The sequence below is a fragment of the Lichenostomus cassidix genome, chromosome 1, assembly GCF_008360975.1.
Source record: "Lichenostomus cassidix isolate B80296 chromosome 1, HeHo_3.0, whole genome shotgun sequence".
In the NCBI taxonomy this organism is placed as follows: domain Eukaryota; kingdom Metazoa; phylum Chordata; class Aves; order Passeriformes; family Meliphagidae; genus Lichenostomus; species Lichenostomus cassidix.
Window position 1 is genome coordinate 82,850,435 of NC_139479.1, and position 21,076 is coordinate 82,871,510.

A 21,076-nucleotide genomic window follows, 5' to 3' on the forward strand; every position below is an offset into this window, starting at 1 on the left:
GTGGCTATTTTGCGGGAAAAGAATCCATTGGTTATATTTTTTCAAGGAGTTAAACTTTCTACTACTTCAGGAGCATTAACTATATATTTGGAGAGTAGTAAAAAGCTCACACAGGACTTTCTTTAAATTGGGTGTTATTATTTATACATACAGCAAACAAGCATAAGTGGCTTTTGAGGCTTTGGTCTGGTAGAAACAGCAGCTATTATCCGTTATTCTGACTGGAAACATGAACAGAAGTAGTTTCTAGAAAAGCTACCTTTTACTTTCAAATGCAACCAGCAGGAATAAAATCAACTTGCTTTAGAGAACATGGAGATTGCTGATTTTAAGCAGCAGAGGAAAATGTCAAAGCAGCTTAAATCAAGAAAGCAGCCTTCTTTATTGCCAATGGTTTCGGTACACTGAGAATAATGGGGGAGGACAGACATTTTGAGAGAAAACCATCTCCTTTACTTTTGTTGATAAGGACAAAATTTTAACCTCTATCAAAGAAGAAATTCAGTAGCAAAGAATAAAATTGGAAAACCCTCAACTTCATCTAACCAATTTATTTTTAAAATATATAATCCTCAGAGAAGTTTATGATTCTTTGCTTCACCAAGCTACATTAAGGCATTCAAGGACAAAATTGTCTGACATAAGAAAATCTCTCTTTAAAGACCTGGTTACCTGATTAAAAATAATTTCAATTTTGAAGCTCATTAAAATTTTGTGCTTTCAATTCTCGGAAGATACATCCAGTGTTCAAAGAACACACATTGTGATTTTAGTGGGGATAGTCTTTATATTTGTGCATGGTGAAGTAGGTGAAGCTTTGTGTGAAGAAGCAAATTCATGTATGCTACCATAGTCCATCAGAGTCTGGACTATGTCCTGCCAGCTCATCTACAGAACAATATCTAATCCATTGTCCTTCTTATTAACCATTAATAGCCTTCTAAGTAGCCTTTTATCTCTTTTTATGTGTTTAATGCCATTGTGATCATTGTGATCATACAAAAGGATATGTTACCTAAATCCGTCAGAGAAATCTAAATATATTATATTATTGAAACTTCCTTTATCAGTCAATTTTGAAAAGCCCTGTGAAGTTTGCTTGATGACTTACTTCTAGAACATTATGCAGGCTGACATTGCCTAGACAAGACTTCTGTTCCAGTGACTTTTTTAGAAAACATTTTAAGTTAGTCAGTCTCTAACTGCTCTAATCATCCCACCTGATCTTTTAAAAGCATAGAGAAAATGACTTTTCTTTCAATTCACCTCAATAAATTAGCATTACAGTTCCAAATTGTTTTTAAAAATTATCATGTTTGAGTTATCTGTAAAGACAGTTTTACAGTGTGTAACGTGAGTCTTTATCTTTTGGCATTTTCTTTAGCTAACAATGGAGGATTTTTAAATGATTCAACTTGCATTAAATCCTTATTCACCTTCCTGCCAAACACATTAACTGTCAAACACACAATGAGAAGAATGTGCCTGCCTTCTCATTGTCTTATCCTTCTCAGCTAGCAATGAATGTAAAGCCATTGCTAGAAAATATTTTGCTCCTTTTATGCCTAAAAGATGGACATTTTATTCTTTATCACATGATCCATCAAGGAATTTTTCAGAGATATTATTCATGCCCTGTGTAACTCTCCTGAATTGTGTAAATTTTCTTCTGTGACTAATTTTGATCAACTTCTACCTTTTACCCTGATTCTATATGATTTCAGTAGTTCCCTTTGAAGGGTAGGTAATACTTCAAAGAGCATAACCTTTTTGCAACTGCTTCATTAAAGCATTTATTAAAGAATTTTTAGTACCTGCATTGTTACAAATCAGTCTATTAAAAGAGAAGAGGATCCCCTTAGAGTGGGACAGTCCCATATAAATAAATCCTTACTTCAATTGTGACCAAGAGATTGTGTAACGAGGACATATTACATTTGTTTTAATATGCTTTTTGGATGGAAGTTACATTAAGATGAAGCAGAAGAATAACATTTCCACTTCCATTTACAGAAGTTCAAAAAATCGTGAATGACACTCATTTTGCCAAACACAGACATAAGCAGCAGATCTAGACATACCAGGCAGCCACTTCCACTAGGTCATGATTCCTAGAATGGAATCAGAATTTTTTAGGCTGGTGAAAACCTTTGAGATCATGAAGTCCAACCATTAGCTCAACACTGTCAAGTCTGCTGCTAAACCATGACCCTAAGTGTCACATCTAGACATCTTTTAAATACCTCCAGGAATGGTGACACAGCCACTTCCCCTGGGCAGCCTGTTCCAGCACTGATCTCATCCTGATGTTTGCATCAAAATTAGTTTGTTTATTTATTCGGAATTAATTGTAAAGAGAGACCAAGGGGGCTGACAACATGGTATTTCATATGAATCTTGTCCTTCTTCTGTTTTGCATCTGTTGAAAGCAAACAGAAGAAGAATAGCCGATTTCAAAATCTAAATATTTAGTGTCGATACCGTAATGTGTAGGATGCTATGACTGGTCATGGTAAGGTCCACTTTAAACATTAATAGAATGAGCATGCATATACATAATATAATTACTTTCATTGTACTCTTCAAAGTCATTGTTTTAAAAAAAGTATTGGTAGGCTGATTGTGCAAAGTTGATGATAAGAAAGAAAAATAATTACTTATTTATGCTGAGAGGACCAAATTTACTGCTGGTGCAAGTAGGCAGAGCTTTATTTGAATCAGTGAACAGGATTGTTCTAAAAATGAAAACCTCTGGAAAGCTCTAATAATTTTTGTCCTGTAGTTCTCAGGGATGGATTAAGCTATAAATTCAATTTAATTTTAATTGCTTTAGGTCTCTAAGGAACCCATACATAATAAATGGAGTCCCAGAGGTGAAAGTACTGAATTGGTCCTAGTATTAAGTTTAAATGAAATACAAAAAACCCTGGCTAATTAGCAGGGACAGAAACTAAAATTATTTAGGATTTTATTTAATCTGAAGCAAATAGCTTTATATGTAACAATTATCTAATTATACTGTTTTAATACTGTTGAGATTTTTATGCTTATATATGAAGAGAAGCTGAATGCTGCAAACAAGGAGTAAATTCTTTATTTCCACTAGAGCAAATACGTTATCATGTGCTTGACCTATGGCACAGCAATTAAGGATGCAGAGCTCAATTGCCTAGAGAGATTATTCAGAATTCACTTATTGAGCTGGAAATGTTTAATTAAGACACAAATCATAATAAGTACATACATTGTTATGGTTCTGTGGATTCCTATACAACCTTAAGAGAATATGACAATTCAAAATAACAAAATAACAACACACACATGGAGTGGTTGCCTTGGGAAATCCATCTGTGTCTGGGCAGCCTACAAAGCTTTCGTGTATATGGGACTGGGTGAAGTTTAACAGTGAGCAGAAATTCAGGAATTCTCCATGGAGGTCGTGATTTTAATAGGAGTTAAAGATTACCATCAGCATCTGATCTCACAGTTAGTGCCATGATAGAAGGAAGGGAGCAGACTGAAAAATATAGAATTAAGTCAATTAATGGAGCACATCAAGTATCACTTTCTAAGAAGAAATTATTTGATGGCTATTTGTCAACACTCACTCTCATGCTGTATGGAGCTACTTTTCCTTTCCATCTTTTGGTTATTCACACTGACTCCACATCTACAGGTAGAGGATTGTTACACATTTACAGTGCACTTGACACAAAATTACAAGCCGGAGTATTTTTAGTAGTAAATATTGAAAAAGGACATGGTCAATGATAGAGGAATTTCAGGCTGAAAGACACACTGAATCAGATCAAGGGTTTACCACAAATTTATAGGAACATAATGTTGTCAACTATCACATTCTATCATAGGTTTCATGGCTGAAAATACTCAAGAATTTACAGCTGGAATTTGTGCATTTTGGGGGTAATAAAAAAGTGGGAGAGGGGGAGAGAAAGAGAAGAAGGTAATGATAGCATCAGTAGGGAGGACAGAGGTGTATCTCAAATGACTCCAGAACTGTATGTGTATGCCTATTGAAATGTTGATGAAGTTATAAAAGCAGTGAAAATGTAAAAAAAAAAAAAAAAAAACCCCTCGGAACTCAAGGAACTCATTTTGAAAGACTGTCAAGAAGAAAAGAAGGAGAAGTGAAGGACATTTAGGTAAAATACTGCTTGAAACTGTGTTACCAGAAGGGAGTGATAATGCACTGGTAGAGTGTATTTCAGAAATCAAGGTCTTTGAACAAGGGATGAGTCTTGAGAGCTACTGATAAAAATAAGGTGATACAGGCTTGTAAAGCTGGGGGAAGAAAACGGATGTGGGGGACATTTGGAGTGATGGTATTTGTCTTAAGTCACTGTTACACATTCAGCTTTCCTGAGCATTGCTGAACACCTGCCAGCCCATGGGAAGCGGTGAACTAATTCTTTGTTTAGCTTTGCTTGCATGCATAGCTTTTGCTTTTCTCTCCCCCATCCCACTGGGGTGGGAGGAGCAAGGGGCTGTGTGGGGTGGAGTTGTCAGCTGGGAGTTCAACCAAGATACAAAAGGGTCACAGACTGGTTTTTTTTTTTTGACAATTTGACCATCAAATTTTCGCCATCATAAACAACATAAAAGTAACAGCAGAGTCACATGAAGTGTGTTTTGCAAGGGGGTCACCCAGAAAAACTGTAGGAGATCCCACCAGTTTAAATTAGAAGAAAATCTTATGCAGAATATTAAAGACTTTAAAGAAATTCTGATAAGACAGAAAAAGTCAAGTGTGTGTTTTGACCCAGATATTTGCATTGTAAGAGAAGCACAGGTGTTGAAGGCCATCAATTTCTTGACCCATTTTTATTTCAGTAGTCATTAGGCATTGAGCTATTGAAGAAAATACTATTAAATCCATTGTAATGAATGTGAATTTATTGCTTAGGTATCTCAAGGGAGTGAAAAAGCGTAGAAATTTGGAGAGATTGCCAATAGAAGGCAGGATGTTAGATAACAAGGACACAGTAGAAAGCAGACTCCAGATTAAAGGGTCCACTTTCCTTTAGAAGACAAAAATATTTTGGGAAAATTTACCATGACTAGGCAGTCTGCAGCCTGAGACAGCAGGTACAGGTTAGAGGCATTAAAAATTTACTTTGGCTACCCTCCAGAGGAGTTCCATGACTGTCACTAAGGGCAGAACTGGCTTACTGTCTGCACAATGTGAACTTTTCCTAATTACACTACAAATGCTGTTTGCTGCTTTTTCTTTTATTTTTTCTGTGCTTCATAGTAATCTGTCACTGTGTAAAGGACTTTTTTCCCCCTTCCCATTAAACAACAGAAGCAAAAAGGGCATGTCTGCTACACCTACTTAGTCTCACGAGTGACTGGCTTGCTTCAGCAGTATGAATTTGTTTTCATCTCTCTTAAGTAATTACTTGAGAGTAAAGCTCTTCCTTCATTACTTTAGAAACCTTTCTGGCGTCTTCTGAGCATTGCCTGCATCTCAGGCATATGGCCTTTTCTCTGTAGATGCCCCCAGCTTCATCCATTATTGTTACTTTAGGAGACATCCATTCTTAATCAAGAGAATGCTGTGCAATGCCATGTGGGTTTGTACTTTTTCAGTCAATCCCAACAGCTCCATGCGCAAATATACATTAAACTATTAAGAATCTAAGGAGATTATAATGACTGCAATTAGCTTCCAATTTATTTAATAAAATGGATGTTTCCAAAGAAAGGTCATATAAAAGGAACAGATTGCATGCAGTTAAACAAACAAAAAAAAGCACATTTTAAAAAAAAAAGGAAAAAGGGCTTTGGTGTTCATATCTGAAGGGTGGCAGAAGAAAAGTTTGCTTTGATGTGATTCCAAGGAGATGTTTGGACATATAAAGAGCGATTTGGTTTCATCTTCTCCTGAGTTTCCACTTTTTATGGAAACTGTTAAAGAATCTGGTGGAATTGATTCAAAAGCACCCTTAGAGGTCTGTTTGCTACACAGAAGCAACATTAATGAGGTGATATCACTGACATATTCTAGGTTATTTTAAATCTTTTTGAAATGCATAATCTCATCCCATTTTTATCTCTTTTTTATCACAAAGATATCCATTCTTAAGCTTATGAAGAAAGAATTTAACATTTTTCTGATGTTTTCAATTATCTATTATGCATAGAGGTGATTCTGCATTTATAGTCCATCTTCCAGCATGAATGTAAATCCACACCTTTTTTGGGCAATTGACTAGCAGAATCTGTTTAAACACTGAATTATCTGATCTCACACAATTGAGTTCATAACATTAGTAGAGATGCTAAGAATAAAATACTGTACTTATTGCACTCCAGAACTCAGACAATTAAATCAGGATTTGAGGAATCAGAAGTTTCAAGAGGCAAAGCGTAAATGCCAAAACCTTGTGTAAAATGAACTGGAGTCAGTGGAAGCCAGACTGAGCAGCAAGATGGATGAACGCCAAATGCATTCTCTGACGACAGGATTTGATGGAATTCTAATAAACTCAGTTACACTCGTGTGTAGCAGAAGGCTACCTGACACAAACCAGCAAAGTTTGCAAAGAAAGGATATTCAAAAGTGTTTTATAAATGACATTGCAGCCGAAAAAGGATCTAATGTTATTTATGGCTACAGATTCCTGTGATTAATTAGAAGGATTATAGACATCATTAATACTTAATAATAAAATGGTGTTTGGACAGTGTCAGTTCAGTACTGATGTTCTTTAGCTGGTGGGGATAGCATCAAACAGAGCAGTAAAGGTAATCTCTTACAAAGATACTAAGATATAATTGTTCTCATTTTACTAGTGGGTTAGAAAATACAGGAATATAAAAAAAAAGAATGATAACCTTATAAAAGAACTTGCAACATCCATTTTTAATGCTCAGCCAAGCTGTTTCATGAATGAAATCCCAGAGGAGCTGAATGTCAGGACTTTTGTGTGCTGCTTTTTGTGTTCAGCTTGAATTGTTCCATGCTTCTCTGCAGCCTTGGGGATAACCAGGGAAATTCCCACTGAGGACTAGTCTGCAAATGAAGCATAAGTTCTGCTCTGGTATATTCTTCCTGCACTGGTATGTTGTGGTACTGGGATCAGTACTAGTAGTTGGGCTGCTTCTGCTTAAGGGTAGGAAGGAAATAAGACTTAAAAGGGTTTTGCTGAAGGCTGTAAAGCTCTGGTGGGAATGAACAGGACACCAGGAAGTTAAAGTGGAGGATTTCAATAGCATTCACTAAACTTTGATGCCTGAGTTTTCTTAAGCTCAGTGTCTTGTAAATCAGTTTTCAGACTTAAACCTCATCTCATCAGAAAATAATTGTCTCCCAACAACAAGCATAAGATCCAAGCCACAGTTTGCCATATTTTGCTTCCTGGTAACAGAGACGTGACTTAACTATTTGTTGGCCTTTTCTTTGCTTCAGGATTTTTTTTTATTGGGTAGGTTATAATCATCCTGGTGTTTTGCATCCTGCCCTTGTAAAAAAAAGGAGTGCACATCTTTCTGTGTCCTGAGTCCTATTACTATCCATAAACACGTTGTTTTTCAATGCATTGACAACTCATATTTATTCCCACACATCCTTATTTATCAAATATTCCCATTTCCTCATTTCATTTTTCCAATAACTACCATTTCAACAGAATTCTCCAGGATGAATTTCTTCTCTCCATTTTATCTCAGTGCAACAGTAAATCTTGCATATTTTACTGAAAAATCCCTTTATGTTTAGCTGAGGGATGTTTCTCATAGAAACCAGAGTGTGGAATAACTCTAACTTTGCTTACTCACTGGGTATCTGTGCAAAAGCATATTTTGACTCCAGTGTTCAAATAAAATTAACAAGAATTATTTAATCAAATTAGAATATTTCTTATGAAGAGCTTAGTCAGCAAAGTTTCCCTTGGAATTACTGATTCCTACAATAAAACATTTCTGCATCAAATCCTGTTCATATTTCCAAGAAATATATTAGCCCCAATTGCTATGGCAGTATGAAAGGAAACCATATTAATTTCTTAGATACCAGCAAAATAAATTTACAGTCATTCACTTCCACCACAACTACTTTTTTGGCAAAGATAGATTGTATATGTTCTTCTTAGTGCTAGGACTTTGTTCAGTTCAGATAGATGGATTAAAATAGTGGTATTTGATCTATCAAATCATCCCAATTCATCCACATAGGTGGCTGGCTATTTCTGGGTTTAATATTTGAAAATCTTAATTGAAATTATGTTCCTAATTATTTTGCAGATCACTGCTCAAATTATTAATCATTACTCTGAACTTGCTGGCTGTCCTCTCTGCCCTTAAACAAAAATAGACCTGTGTACATGCAATAATGCATCAGTGCTTAGATCTGCCCTGATCTTGTTTAATATACCAGTACAGGTAGCCTGTGAGCACCCTACTCAAAAGATTTCTCTTTAGCTGTTCATGTTTTAAGCTGTGGTTTTCTCTGGTTCCTTGAGCTGCCTGTTTCCATTCTGATTTACACATTTCCTTATCCCTGACAGCACTTTATTTTCTGCTGTAGTACCTCAGTCAAAAATACTGTCTGCTGGTGTCTTTTGCTTCAGACAACTTCTCTTGATCCTTGTATGCTTCCTTTTCTGCCCCAGCGTATTTCTTCGTATAAAAACTCCTGCACTGCTTAAAACTACTCAAGCTATGAGAGAGGTAGGCTTCAGTTCTCTCCCTTGGAAGATACTGCCATACATTTTTTTCTGATGTTGCTCGATTTCTTCAAAACATTTTGTTCAGCCCCATTCTAATGAGTACAGGGAGGCAATGAGTGTTTCCAGGCTGCCATTGCACTAACCCATCTGCATACTATCCCACTCTCCCTATTTGATTCCCTTCCTCCTACCTGCTGCTATAGTCAAACATCAGTGACAAAGAGGACTAAACCTGATGACATTTGGTTAAAAATTAATTTTATTTCCTCAGCTTCCAAATCTCCAAATGCTTCCAGATAGTATCTCCAGGCTGCAAGTGCAAAACACAAGCATCTTTGATGAAAACTTGGGGCAGGTTCACAAAGTTAATTAACTGTCATGCTAGTTTTCTGTAATGATTACTGTGAGTATGGCAGTTACCAATCTGAATGCTCTTTAAAGAACAAAGAACAGTAGTTAACTGCTCCTTGAGATTTTTGAGATTTTAAAGAGAAAATAAAATTGAAATATATGTGTTCCTTTTGGCTGTCATTTGAAATATCATACTGCCAGTAGCCTCACAGAAGTATAATCCAAACATGCACAGTGCAAAAGCTATAAAGGTCTAGAAGATCTTTAAGGTCCTTTCCTACCCTAAACATTCCACGATTCTATGACTATCTTCTGCTTATGAGGGATTTCTAGTGTAAATGGGGCACAAGCAAAAATTCTGAGAATTGAGGTGTTGGATGGGGCTCTGAACAATGCAATCTAGAGAAAGATGTTTCTGTCCATGGCAGGGGGGTTGAGATTATGTGATATTTAAGCTCCCTTTCAAACCAAAACATTCTATGATTCTGTGATCTGTTTAAAAAAAAAAAAAAAAAAAAAAAAAAAAAGGCTCCATTTTGGAGATCTGAGAATGGGAATGTCTTCTTTCACATGGGTCATTACTCAAACATAGCTCAGAAGGTCAGAGCAAGCAGTTGGACTTCTGGCCATGAAAGAATCATCCCTGGCTCAAACTTCTGTCATTGGTGACAGAATGATATCTGGCTAAAGCTTTTCCTTCTTTGAGTTTTTATAAGAGAAAACAGACAGAGCATGAAAGAAGAGGAGAAAATTGTTTGAACTGTATTATCAGCAATATTCATCCATCACATATTTCATTACACATGATTTCCTCAGAACTAGAAGCACACACAACTGAATGACCACACATATTTATATAAGCTGTTAATGTACTCCTATAATCTAGGTCTTTTTAAAGGTCAGCAGTGCAATCATGAGCAAATGTAGAAACAGAAAAGCACCTGAAAAGGTGTGGGGAATAGCTGTCACGTCATGGAAAAACCTGAAAAAATTAATTAAGGTTAGAAATCAGTAAAAACAATATGATTATTTAGAACCCTGAACCGGTTCAATCACACTTACAATGCTCTTAAAAATCCTTATTTTAGTTAAAAACAGGCAAGAGAGCTACATCTCTTTCGGCTTCCTGCTCTTCCCTGCAACAGAAGAATTGACATGATTTTTTAGGTATTTTTTACACTTCTGTCTTTTTCCAGTAAGTGTATAACTTATGTAGAATGCTATATTCTACAGTCTCTATATTCTACCAGCACAACACAGCCTTTTTCTGATCAGTGGGTTCTGATAGAAACTCTTGTCCCCAAGTGCTTCCCTTGGCAGAGCAGACAGACGGCATAATGAAACAAAACAATGTGTAAACACAATGTACCCAGAATTAATGAAGTCTTTAGTCACAAGGTAAATAATAGAGAAAAAGCAAGATAGATAGGTTAGGGAAGAAAAGCATATGGGTTTGGATGACATTTTAATGGAGATGGGGAAAAGTGACAGAAGAAACTGGTCTATTCTTGTTTTGGCATTTGTCTTAGAATAAGACCTAGGGACCTAACCATGTCTGAAGCTAAACCCTATTAATGCTACAAGAAGAAAACAAACAAAGAAGATATCCCAAGATATTCAGATCCTTGAAAGGGAATCTGACTACAGAAGAGAGTTTTGATCTGGGAAGTTACACAAAACTTACTCACCAGCATAACATATTTTTCTGTAAAAGCAAAACAGAGTATATAAACATGGGATGCTGGCTGAAGCAAATGAAATAAATAGTAATTAAACCCCAAAAATATATATTGTTCCACAAGACATGGATAGATTAAGGACACTGAAGCTGTTTATGATGGTGCTATTGGTTTAAAATTCAGAGGAACAGAGACCACATATTGAAAAAAATGGTGCTAAAAATTGCAGGGGAAATACAAGGGAAAAAAAAACTTGTTAAGGTCAAAACTAAGAAACTATAATAGATTTGGCAACTATAGTACAAAGTTGTGACTATGTCTGAGTTAGTCTGCTCTCTGTTCTTATAGATCTCCACGGTCAATTAAGGCATTTTGAAAAATCTGTCTTAGTAAGATAAGGTTAATTTTATCATGGAGTTGCCCATTTCACTCTGGGGACTATAAAGAGGCAGTAACTCAGATACATAAATCTGTAGATGATAAACTAAATCCCATTAGATGTCTTCTGAATCTTGTGTTGACATTGTGCCAAAAAAAAACCCCAAACCAAACTTTTAAAAGTATCTGGAGCCAAATCAAAAAGTATTCTCACAATAGAATTTTTCTGCAATCCCACAAGAAGGAGTCTTGAACTTAAATTCTTTGCAGTGAGCTTGATTCATGTCTATGTACTTTTCTCTTGGTGAGATAAATAGGAGGGATGTTGGTTAAGAGGATCCTTGACTTTTATATGTAAGAGCAAGAATTTGGATTCATTTGGTCAGAACAAGAATTCCACTGAGCAGGGACATGTGAAACAAATAGAGAGAAAAAAGGAATTGTCCACAATTCTCTAAGCTGCAGCTTCATCAGGAGAAAACTACTAAGAAATATTAGAGGAAAGTAGGAGACACATCACAGTTACTGCTCCTAGAACTGCAGAAATTAACCAGGATACTTCAGCAACATGAAGATCTTTGGTTATACAGTACATGTTTTCAGGGAAGACATATTCTGTTTACCTGTATCTGTTTTCTCAGCTAAGTGCAAAAGAAATACAATATTCAGAACTATGTTCATAAAGAGAGCATGGGTATACTGTTGAATAGACAGCTGCCTTTCAGACCATCATTGGTTCTTAATACACAGAAAAAGTGTTTCTTTCTCAGCAGCTCCTAAGTATTAGGAAAATCCTAATCTTGGCATGCTGTATGATGAGCTTAGTGCAACACAGATCACCAAATCCTGAAGTTCACTTTAAATGTGTCTGTTTCTAGAGTTGATTTAAGTGAGGGAACAGATTTGTGATAAAATGGAATAGCTGAGAGGGAACAATATATTAAAGTTTTGATTGATGTGTGGCAGGATGCCTATTAATTTGCTGTGTGTGCACATGTTGGCCAAACGCACTATGATTGCTTTGAGATAAATGAACATATCCTGCCAATGTGTATCAGTACCTATTTGCAATACTTACATCCTTTGCAGAGGGTTCTGCAAGGCTGACAGGCTGAAATTCATTCATAAGTGTGTATATTGACAGGAATAGAATAGGAACATAACACAGGCAAAAAATAATACCATCTGTTCTATCCATGCTAGCAGGTAACAAACTGAGGAAAAACTGTGTGCCTAACGATTCAGTGACAACACAGGTAATAAATATAGAACTATGGTTGCAGATATCTTCAGTTGAGCTGGGGCCCTAAGTACCTTTCTTTCTCAGTGGAAAATATAATTTACTCGTATTCACTGTGCCTTAGATGTCCTCATTATCTAACTGAAGAAAAATAGCAGGCAAAACACATAGTTAATGAGGTGAGTGTCGTCCCTGTATTCATATCCTATTAGGAGCAAGAGCAAGGTTGCTTTCAAAACTCCTGAGTGGACAAGGACAGAGCAACCAACCAATTTTACTGGTTTCTAATGTTATTTTCAAAGAGCAAATATCCTTCCTCTTAAGGAGAAACTTGTCCTAAACTTCCAAATGGTGACTGTAAGCATAATTATTCCAGTTACACAGACGTGCACGAATGCTGCTGCATTTCCTTTACCACACCTAAACACAGGGTGCAGATAGACAGCTCACAGCAATGCTACTGCTGCAGAGAACAACATGCAGAAAGCTGTCAGACTTAGCAAATTTGAAAATATGGACCCATTTTAGAAACAAAAAATAACATCTCAGGAGTGTGTGAGCACAACCCTGCACTGAGTGTTCAGTGCACAACATTTGGTAATTACTTTGCTCAGTAATTCTCTTGCCATCGATGAGAGCATAGAGCAGCCACCAGGTGAGGTCTGTGGAGTTGTGGGTTTGTGATCTGAGCAGCCAAATTGTGTTACCACTGCACCTGTCAAAGCAGCCTGGTAAGCTCCTAATGGATGGAGTTGCTAGCACTCCCAGACAGTAACACCCTGCATGTTGTGCTCTCATTGTGATTTGAGGGAAAATGGCAAGAGACAGAGAAAATAAAAATAAACTTGTAAGTGCTTGGAATTCATGGATTTAGTGTAAGTTCTCAAACTGAACAAAACCAAAGCAAACCTGGTAGGTTCAACAGTGTAGCAACTGTAGTAACAGCTATCATTTGTCACATTTGAAATAACAATTTTATTCCTGCTCCATCGTTAAAACAAACAAACAAACAAACAAGTAAACAAAAAAACCCCAAGCAAACAAACAAACAAACCAGAAAAGCCCAAACCAAAACCAACCAAACAAAAAAAAGACCCCTGAAAACTTTGAAAGCACCTCCCCAAATACTCTTCAGTATTCCAGAAACAGACTTATCTTGATATCTCTCTTGCTGGTTTTAATCAGACTCTTCCAGGTTCTTGCAAGAGCACTATATATATATATATCTTACTTTCTACATAAAATAAATTTTCCTTGCAACATAGGAGGAGGTTGTCATTATCAATAGGCCAGGGAAAAAAAAAAACCCAACAAAACTCTTTAATCAAAAATCAAAAATCTCACAGCCAAGTCAAGACATGCATGTATTAAAGTGGTGCCAGTCTTTGCAGTATTGGATTTTTAACACCAGATGGTACTCTCTGAAGGTATAAATTGCAGTACCACATGACTCAAGTGGCTGTTTCAAAGTATTCAAGATGTATTTGTTTTTATAAAACCTGTAATGAAATGACTGTCTCAGGCTCAGTTTCTTTTCTTAGACTAAGAGAACATTTGGAAGAAAGAGAGAGATCCCATTTTTTAATGTTTTGACAGTGTTAAGACCTATTAATGTCTTATTAAGAAACATACTTGACTATTGGTTTTCAGCATTTGAGCATTTAGAGGTGCTAAGGCAGTTTAGTGTGTGTTTTTTTAATCTCTGGGTTTTGTCACCTACGCTTGACTGTGAACTGTTGGATGTTAACTGCTAGTTCTTCAGCATTAGTGTGCTTCATCAGAATTTCCAGTGAATCAAATGGGAATTTAATTCTGAAGGTGTAAGGTCAAAATTATGCTCAGTCTTCCATTATATTTATCTTGTAGTTACTTTACCAAATCTGGCTCTGCTGAGTTTATACAGTTTGACATTCAGCAGTAAACACTGTGCTTAAATTTTGAAATTCTTTGAACACAAAAGAAAAGCTTGAGTTTCCAAATAGTGATAGTGTATTTACAAAAAAAAAAAAAATTACAAGTAGTAACATTCACAGGTCTATGGGATTGCTATTCCAATTGCAATTAAGGACTGCTCATGAGTAAATGACTGAAAATTATTAGATGAAACAAGCTAAAATACTCTTTGTGTTGTGTTAGGAAAGGAAAGTGGGAGAAACTTTAAGTAGGCAAAGTTGAAAGCATCTGAGAGGATCTGTTAAAAAGATCACTGACAGGATTAATAAATACTCAATTGAAACTTTGATAAATTGCATATATAGTTTGCATTTTCTGAACTGAAAAGGAAATATGATAGTCATTATGACAAAATAAAACAACAAACAAAAATTGGAATAGGAATAAAACAAATTCCCTGCAAGGTACTTTATAGACTTTTTTTCCTTCCCTTCAACTAATTTGCTGGTCATGCAAAATAAAGATTGAAATCGAACAATTCACTTTTGAAACAAACTGTAGGGAAAAATTTATTATCCCAAATCCACAGCATCAGGCGTTGCCCAAAACTCTTTTCAGTGTCCTGTTTTGTTTCATGCTTTGAACCATAATATGTTACTGAAGTACATCCAGCATTTGTCAGCTTTGTTGTTGACAGTTAGAGTGTATCAATTAAAGAGTTTGCTCATTTAATACAACTTCACTCCAGGTCTGCCTTTACATCATATAATTAAGTTCTACACTCTTTTTTCCCCAAAGTTTATGTTTTTCCCTATGCTTACATAGAGCTGTCTATGTATTTTCAGCCTGAAATTCTTAAATCTACTTACTTGGAATATATTTCTGAGATATAAGGATATTAGAAATGCATCAGGGTCAAAGTACAAGTTAATGTACCCATTGTTTTTCAAAAAATCCATCACTCTGAATCTCCCAATAGTACAATAATTGCATGATGCTGCTGGAAAATGTGAGCTGCATAGAACAGTTAGCATTTTTCATGTCTTCAGTTGATTAAAGTTGAACTCCTTGGTATGTGTGAAAACCCTGTCATTAATTGTAAAAGTGCTCTTTGCTTTGTTTTTAATTAGCAATGATAGTATTATAAGCAGCAGGTAACATCTGGCTCTCCTGTCTGCATCTGTGAGTTGCCATATCTAGCACCAATATGTGGAAATGTGGAAATACAGGAGAAGGAAGGGGACTTGTAGAAGAAATTTTTAAGTGAAACACTGATTGATCCTGAAAAAAAAGTCTCACCTGCTCCACAACTGGAGTTCACAGTGTAAAGCATCACCCCATCCAAGTGCTAGAAAACGACAGAAAGGAAAGCTTCGAATTCCCTCCTCCTTTTCTCTTGGTAGTACCTATTAAGCATTTGGTTTATGTTGCTATCAGTTACCTAAAGGAAGCACTTCAGAGCTGCAAGCGCATATGAGCGTGTATGTTTTAGCAGTTCAGTAATTAAGCTGGCATTATAATGCATGTCGACAGTCACAGCAGGCTTCCATGAAGAGCCTTATTAGCGCAGATATTGAAAGAACACCAGGGTGGTCGTCACAGATTAGCGGTACTGGCATTAGCAAATGGACATTGTGAACTCAGGTAAGAAAACATAATTTATTAGTTAGAGTAATGATAATGCTGCTAGCTCCCTGTGGTAGCTAATTAGAGGTGCCAGATAATGTTGATGCATTTAAGGATCTGTTGCTGTTTCCTATTACAGTTCTAGAGTACACAGCTGTACTGTACAAAAATGATTAAATGAGGAAGCAGGTCTTTAAAACAGATTTGCATAACTCCTAAGCAGAATTTAACAAAAATAGTTTAAACAACAGCATAATATATTAATAAATTAGCATAACTGTTGCCAAGAGAGCTGTGAATCTCTAAAACTCATTCTAACAGGAACAAAAACTAGCTGCAAATCCTTGACATAGAAAAAATAGCCCCATGCACAAATGATGAAAAGTGGGCTCTTCCCTTTAGGCTTGTTCTCAAGCTAACAGCTTTATGTGGCCCAAACTCTTTCAATCATAGAATGACAGAATGGATAAAGTTGGAGGGGGCTACTGCCAGCCATCTCATCCAGCTCAAGCAGGGTGCCCTAGAGCACTCGGGAGTTTACTCAGGATTGTGTCCAGACGACTTTTGAGTATCTCCAGAGAAGGAGACTCCCCATCCTGTCTGGGTGACCTGTTCAATGAATTATTAATAATTCGCTCTGCAACCTTAGGTAGAAGATTTTACTTTTTAGCCCATCTGAGGCTAGTCCAGTTAGGAGCTCCTGATGTCTCTTTATATTATCAACTTATTCTCCACAATATTTACTTAAACTCTACCTCCCAGAGAGCCTCCCCATCTGGGCATCTTCTGTAACCTTTGTGAGAGGAAAGGTTCCTCTCTTTTGACTTTACATCTGGGCCTGAGTGCAGCAGCTGAGAGAGAGCAGAAAGATCTTTGCTGAGCAGTGACACTCTGAAGGAAAAACCCCATTCTTAACCCTAATTTTTGCACTGTTTGCAGCAAGGAGAAAATGAGCATAAATATTTTAAGATACCATATGAGAAAAAAAGCTATAACTCCATTGACACTTCTGACTTAGCATGCTGAATACTTTGACTGTATGTTTGGATAATTTGTGATGTTGAAGCATAATACATAATTTCATCATTTTTGGGCTTCTTGGAGTACATACTTCAAAATTTTTCTTGATTTTGGTGTGAAAAAAGAGTTTTCAGTGTTTCTAAGAGTGTTTTTGTTTAAATGAAATTGTATCAAGCCATTCCTCTGTTGATAGTTTACAAGAAACAGATGAAAGTGGATTGAGTTATTATAGCACGGCAAATAGAAACAAATTTCTAAGAAAAGATAACATATGAATTTATGATCAAATTAAATTGATATCATATAAATGTATGACCTCCAAGATCCCTTGGCACAAGGGAGCAATATTGTGGTCCAAAGAAGCTCTTACTGTGTGCTTGGACAATCATCAGAATGTTGAACTGTTCCTAAGTACTCATTGACTTGAGAGCAGCTTCAGAAGAGTCTATTTGGTCAACAATTCATGTTCCTGTAGATTTGCATAACAAACAAGAAAAGCATTCCAGGAAACACTAGAATCTCTTAGGTCAACCACCATATTATTATGCCACAAGGGATTTATTTCACTTTAATCTTTCCTGAATTCAATTCTGAAAACCTGTGGATGGGTTTATTCAGTAATTTATTCTGATTTTTCTAAACCAATTTATGAAAGAAAGGAGATATTAAAGCCTTCCCTTTTCCATACGAAATTCCTTCCCTTTTCCTTATAACTGAAACTGTACCTTTGTCAGGATACATGTTGAGCTGAGGACACAACTCCAGATGCAAGCCCCACTTGTGTCCCAATACCACTGACATCTCTCCATGAAGAAGACTCAGTCTCTAGTCATCTCGAGTTCACACTGTATTGTTAAAATAATCCACCTGAAATATGTTAGTCATATGTTATGTGTAAAGATATTCTCATTAAACAAGCTGAGAAAGGGAAAATTAGAAATTTGTGAGGCTTGATCAAATACCTAACTCCTGAAAAAATTTATTGGATTCCGATTTGAACAGGAATTAAAATTCTATTTGGGCTTTCCAAATGTATCCAGCTTTTTTTTCCTCTGAAATTCTTAAATAGAGAAGACTCACCCGAAGCATCTCCCACATATGCTATGCATCAGACAGCTGCATTTCTGAAGTGCACAAGAGAATTGGGTAGGAAACAATTGGGGTTTGGAAGTGCTCCTTGCCAGCAAAACATAAGTTCTGATTGTGCCAGAAGGATCTAGCAAAAATTATTAAGAAACACAAAACTATAACTTATTAAGGCAAAAGTTTTACTAAGTAGTCAAGTGAGAAATTAGACCTGTTTCCAAACAATATTTTCCTTTAAAAATTATCAGTCAGCTGTAGCATCTTCAAAATTTGGATATTTCTATTTGTAAATCTAGGAAGCAAGGCTCTGTTGTAACAGCCACTCAGTTTCTCTTTATTCAGACACATGATTAACAAGACAGATATGTTCAGATGTATGCTTTATAGCTTTCTGGCAACATATCTAGTGGTTAGGTGTCTTTTTGGACAGATGTTGTTAATGGAGTCAAGGTCAACAAACTTCTCACAGAAAGCAGAGGGAGTGGTTATGGAATCAGATGTGATCATCTAAATGAATTAAATAAAAGGCGTTTAAAACCAAGAAAAGAGGTGGTGGGATACTTGGCATGTCTTACAGGACATCTAGGAGTTAAGGATGTTAAAATGAGAAAAAGAGTTATAGTAAATGTTAAGTGATGGACAAAAGAGGAAACATTGGTGGCAGGGAGAATATAAAAAATGAAAAATTCTCTTTTTTCATTAATGATGTGAAATAGTGTATGGGACAACACTGTTGAGTTAACTAGTTCACACTAGAAAAAGAAAGCCTTGAGATCATAGATTGGAGAGAACAATTCATTGTTGTCTGGGGACTACAGTACATGTTATTTTTTTTATCTTGTATTTCATCCCTGTGATCCTAGATCATTCAAAGCTTTGTAAGTTAAGCCTTTTTACTCACTGTTGGCTCTACTGGAAATCCAAGTATCATCCCAAATTGCTTTAGGCAATTTCAACCTGAGGTTAAAAAGGCCAGTTCTGAGACAGTCAGGTGTGGAACAAATGAAACCTCTGTACAGTAAGGGCATTACCCCAGGGACCCAGCCTCAGTGCTGCTTGGACTTCTGCTTTTCTGAATGTGTACACTAGGTTTGGGAATGAGTGTTAGATTTTCACGCTAAAAAGACCCCAAATTCACTTCTTAAGGAAAAGATACAAAATACCCCACCTGGGTTGCAAAATGAATGAGGTAACAATTCTTTGTGTTACTGAGAGAAAAACACAACCCTGATCAAGTCCAGAGGTAGCCAATATATCTTGAATTTTATCAAATGGCTTAAAGACTGATACCCAGTTACTAAGGTAAGTAAAACCCTCTTGCATTCTCCCAGTTAGGAGAATGAGGGAGAGAAGAGGGGTTATGAAAGAGGAGAGTTACAAAGATTGGGAACTGTCTAGAGGGGAAGCCTTGTGAGGAGAAGCTCTGGTCACTTGGTTTGGCCTGGAGAAGAGGAGACTGAGGAGAGACCTCATTGTTGTGTGCAGGCTCCTCACAGGGGTAGGCAAAGGGGCAGGCACTGATCTCTTCTCTCTGGTGACCAGCAAAAACACCCAAGGGAATGGCCTGGTGTGTCAGGGCAGGCTTGGGTTGGATATTAGGAAAAGGTCCTTCACCCAGAGGCTGGGTGGGCACTGGAACAGCTGGGCAGTGGTCACAGCACCAAGCCCCAGGGCAGTGGTCACAGCACCAAGCGTGACAGAGCTCAAGAAGTGTTTGGACAAGGCTTTCAGGCACATGGTGTGATTCTTGGGGTGTCCTGTGCAGAGCCAGGAGTTGGACTTGATGAACCGTGTGGGTCCCTTCCAACTCAGGATATTCTATTATTCTGTGATTCCCTGTATGTTACATCTCTTTCACATCTCTAGATTTGCTGCTCTATAAGGCTAACAGGAGAGTGGCAGGGAAGACAAATATACAGGAGACATGAGCTTTGAATGGAAAACACTGCAATGGAAGGAAGGCAGAGCTGACTTTTATTTGATGCAGCTGCTGAGTTATTCAAGGACATGGCCCTCTGGCTGCCCTGTCACCAGACACCTTTGAAAGCTCCCCAGTGTGAATGACAGAGTGGGTCAAGAATGACCCAGCTCAATTCCCACTTTATTGTTTTTCATTGTAATCTGATTATCTGGTGCTGCCATGTGTCAAAGTGACATTGTTTGACAACTGCATCAAATTCACATGAGCACGGGAGTGTGTTAGGAAAAATATGTGCTTCATTCGACCCTTTCAACCTGCCTTGGGGACTCCATGCACTTTTTTTGGTTTCTAATCTCTTTCCCTTACAGTGCAAATAGCTAATAGCTGAATAACTCTAATTAAACGTCACACTGTGGAAGGTATGACTTGTCAAGTAACAGGGTGACTCGTAGAGCCATAGCCTGGAATCAGGAATACACAGGGCTATGATGACTGAACAAATCTAGCCTTAGTTTTTATGTTTAACAGCTTGATTGCCAGTGGAATCTGCTGAAGGAATGGGAATATGGATTGTCTATTGATTAAAGACAGCTCTGAATTGAGTGATTATATCCTAGCAAGACCATTCAATTCTGGCCGTATTTTTATGACTGCACAACAGTTTAGAAAATGTTTTTACACATCAGGAGCTTGTTTAAGATTCTTTGTAATTATCAGATTCTTGTTTTCCTTCGATGCAGTACAGAGAACTCACAGAACAGAGGGTTTAAGTTAAAGGTGCTATTTTACTAGAACAGTCAGAAGCTGCTGCAGGCACAGGCCCAGAAATCCAATTCAGAACATAAATTATTTACCTACAACTGCATAATCAGGATCATGCTGGAAGAGGCACCCAACAAACAGCAAGGTGCTGTGAGAGGTACTGTCAACATTTCTGTTAATAGACTGACTCTCAATTTTTGTCCCAGCATGTGTGTTGGCTATTGGCTGCTGGAGATGATGTCTTTCAGATGAGACAGAAAATTAGCTTCTGACTACATGTGGTCACTAATGATTCCATGCAAGCCTCTGTAAGTGCAGGAGATAACCCAGGTGTCCTTTGGTTCAGATAATTGCATTTTGCTGATCTAAATTTCACCTATGGTTTTAATTAGATATTATATTCTTAACTTGCTGCTCTAACCTGTTATGT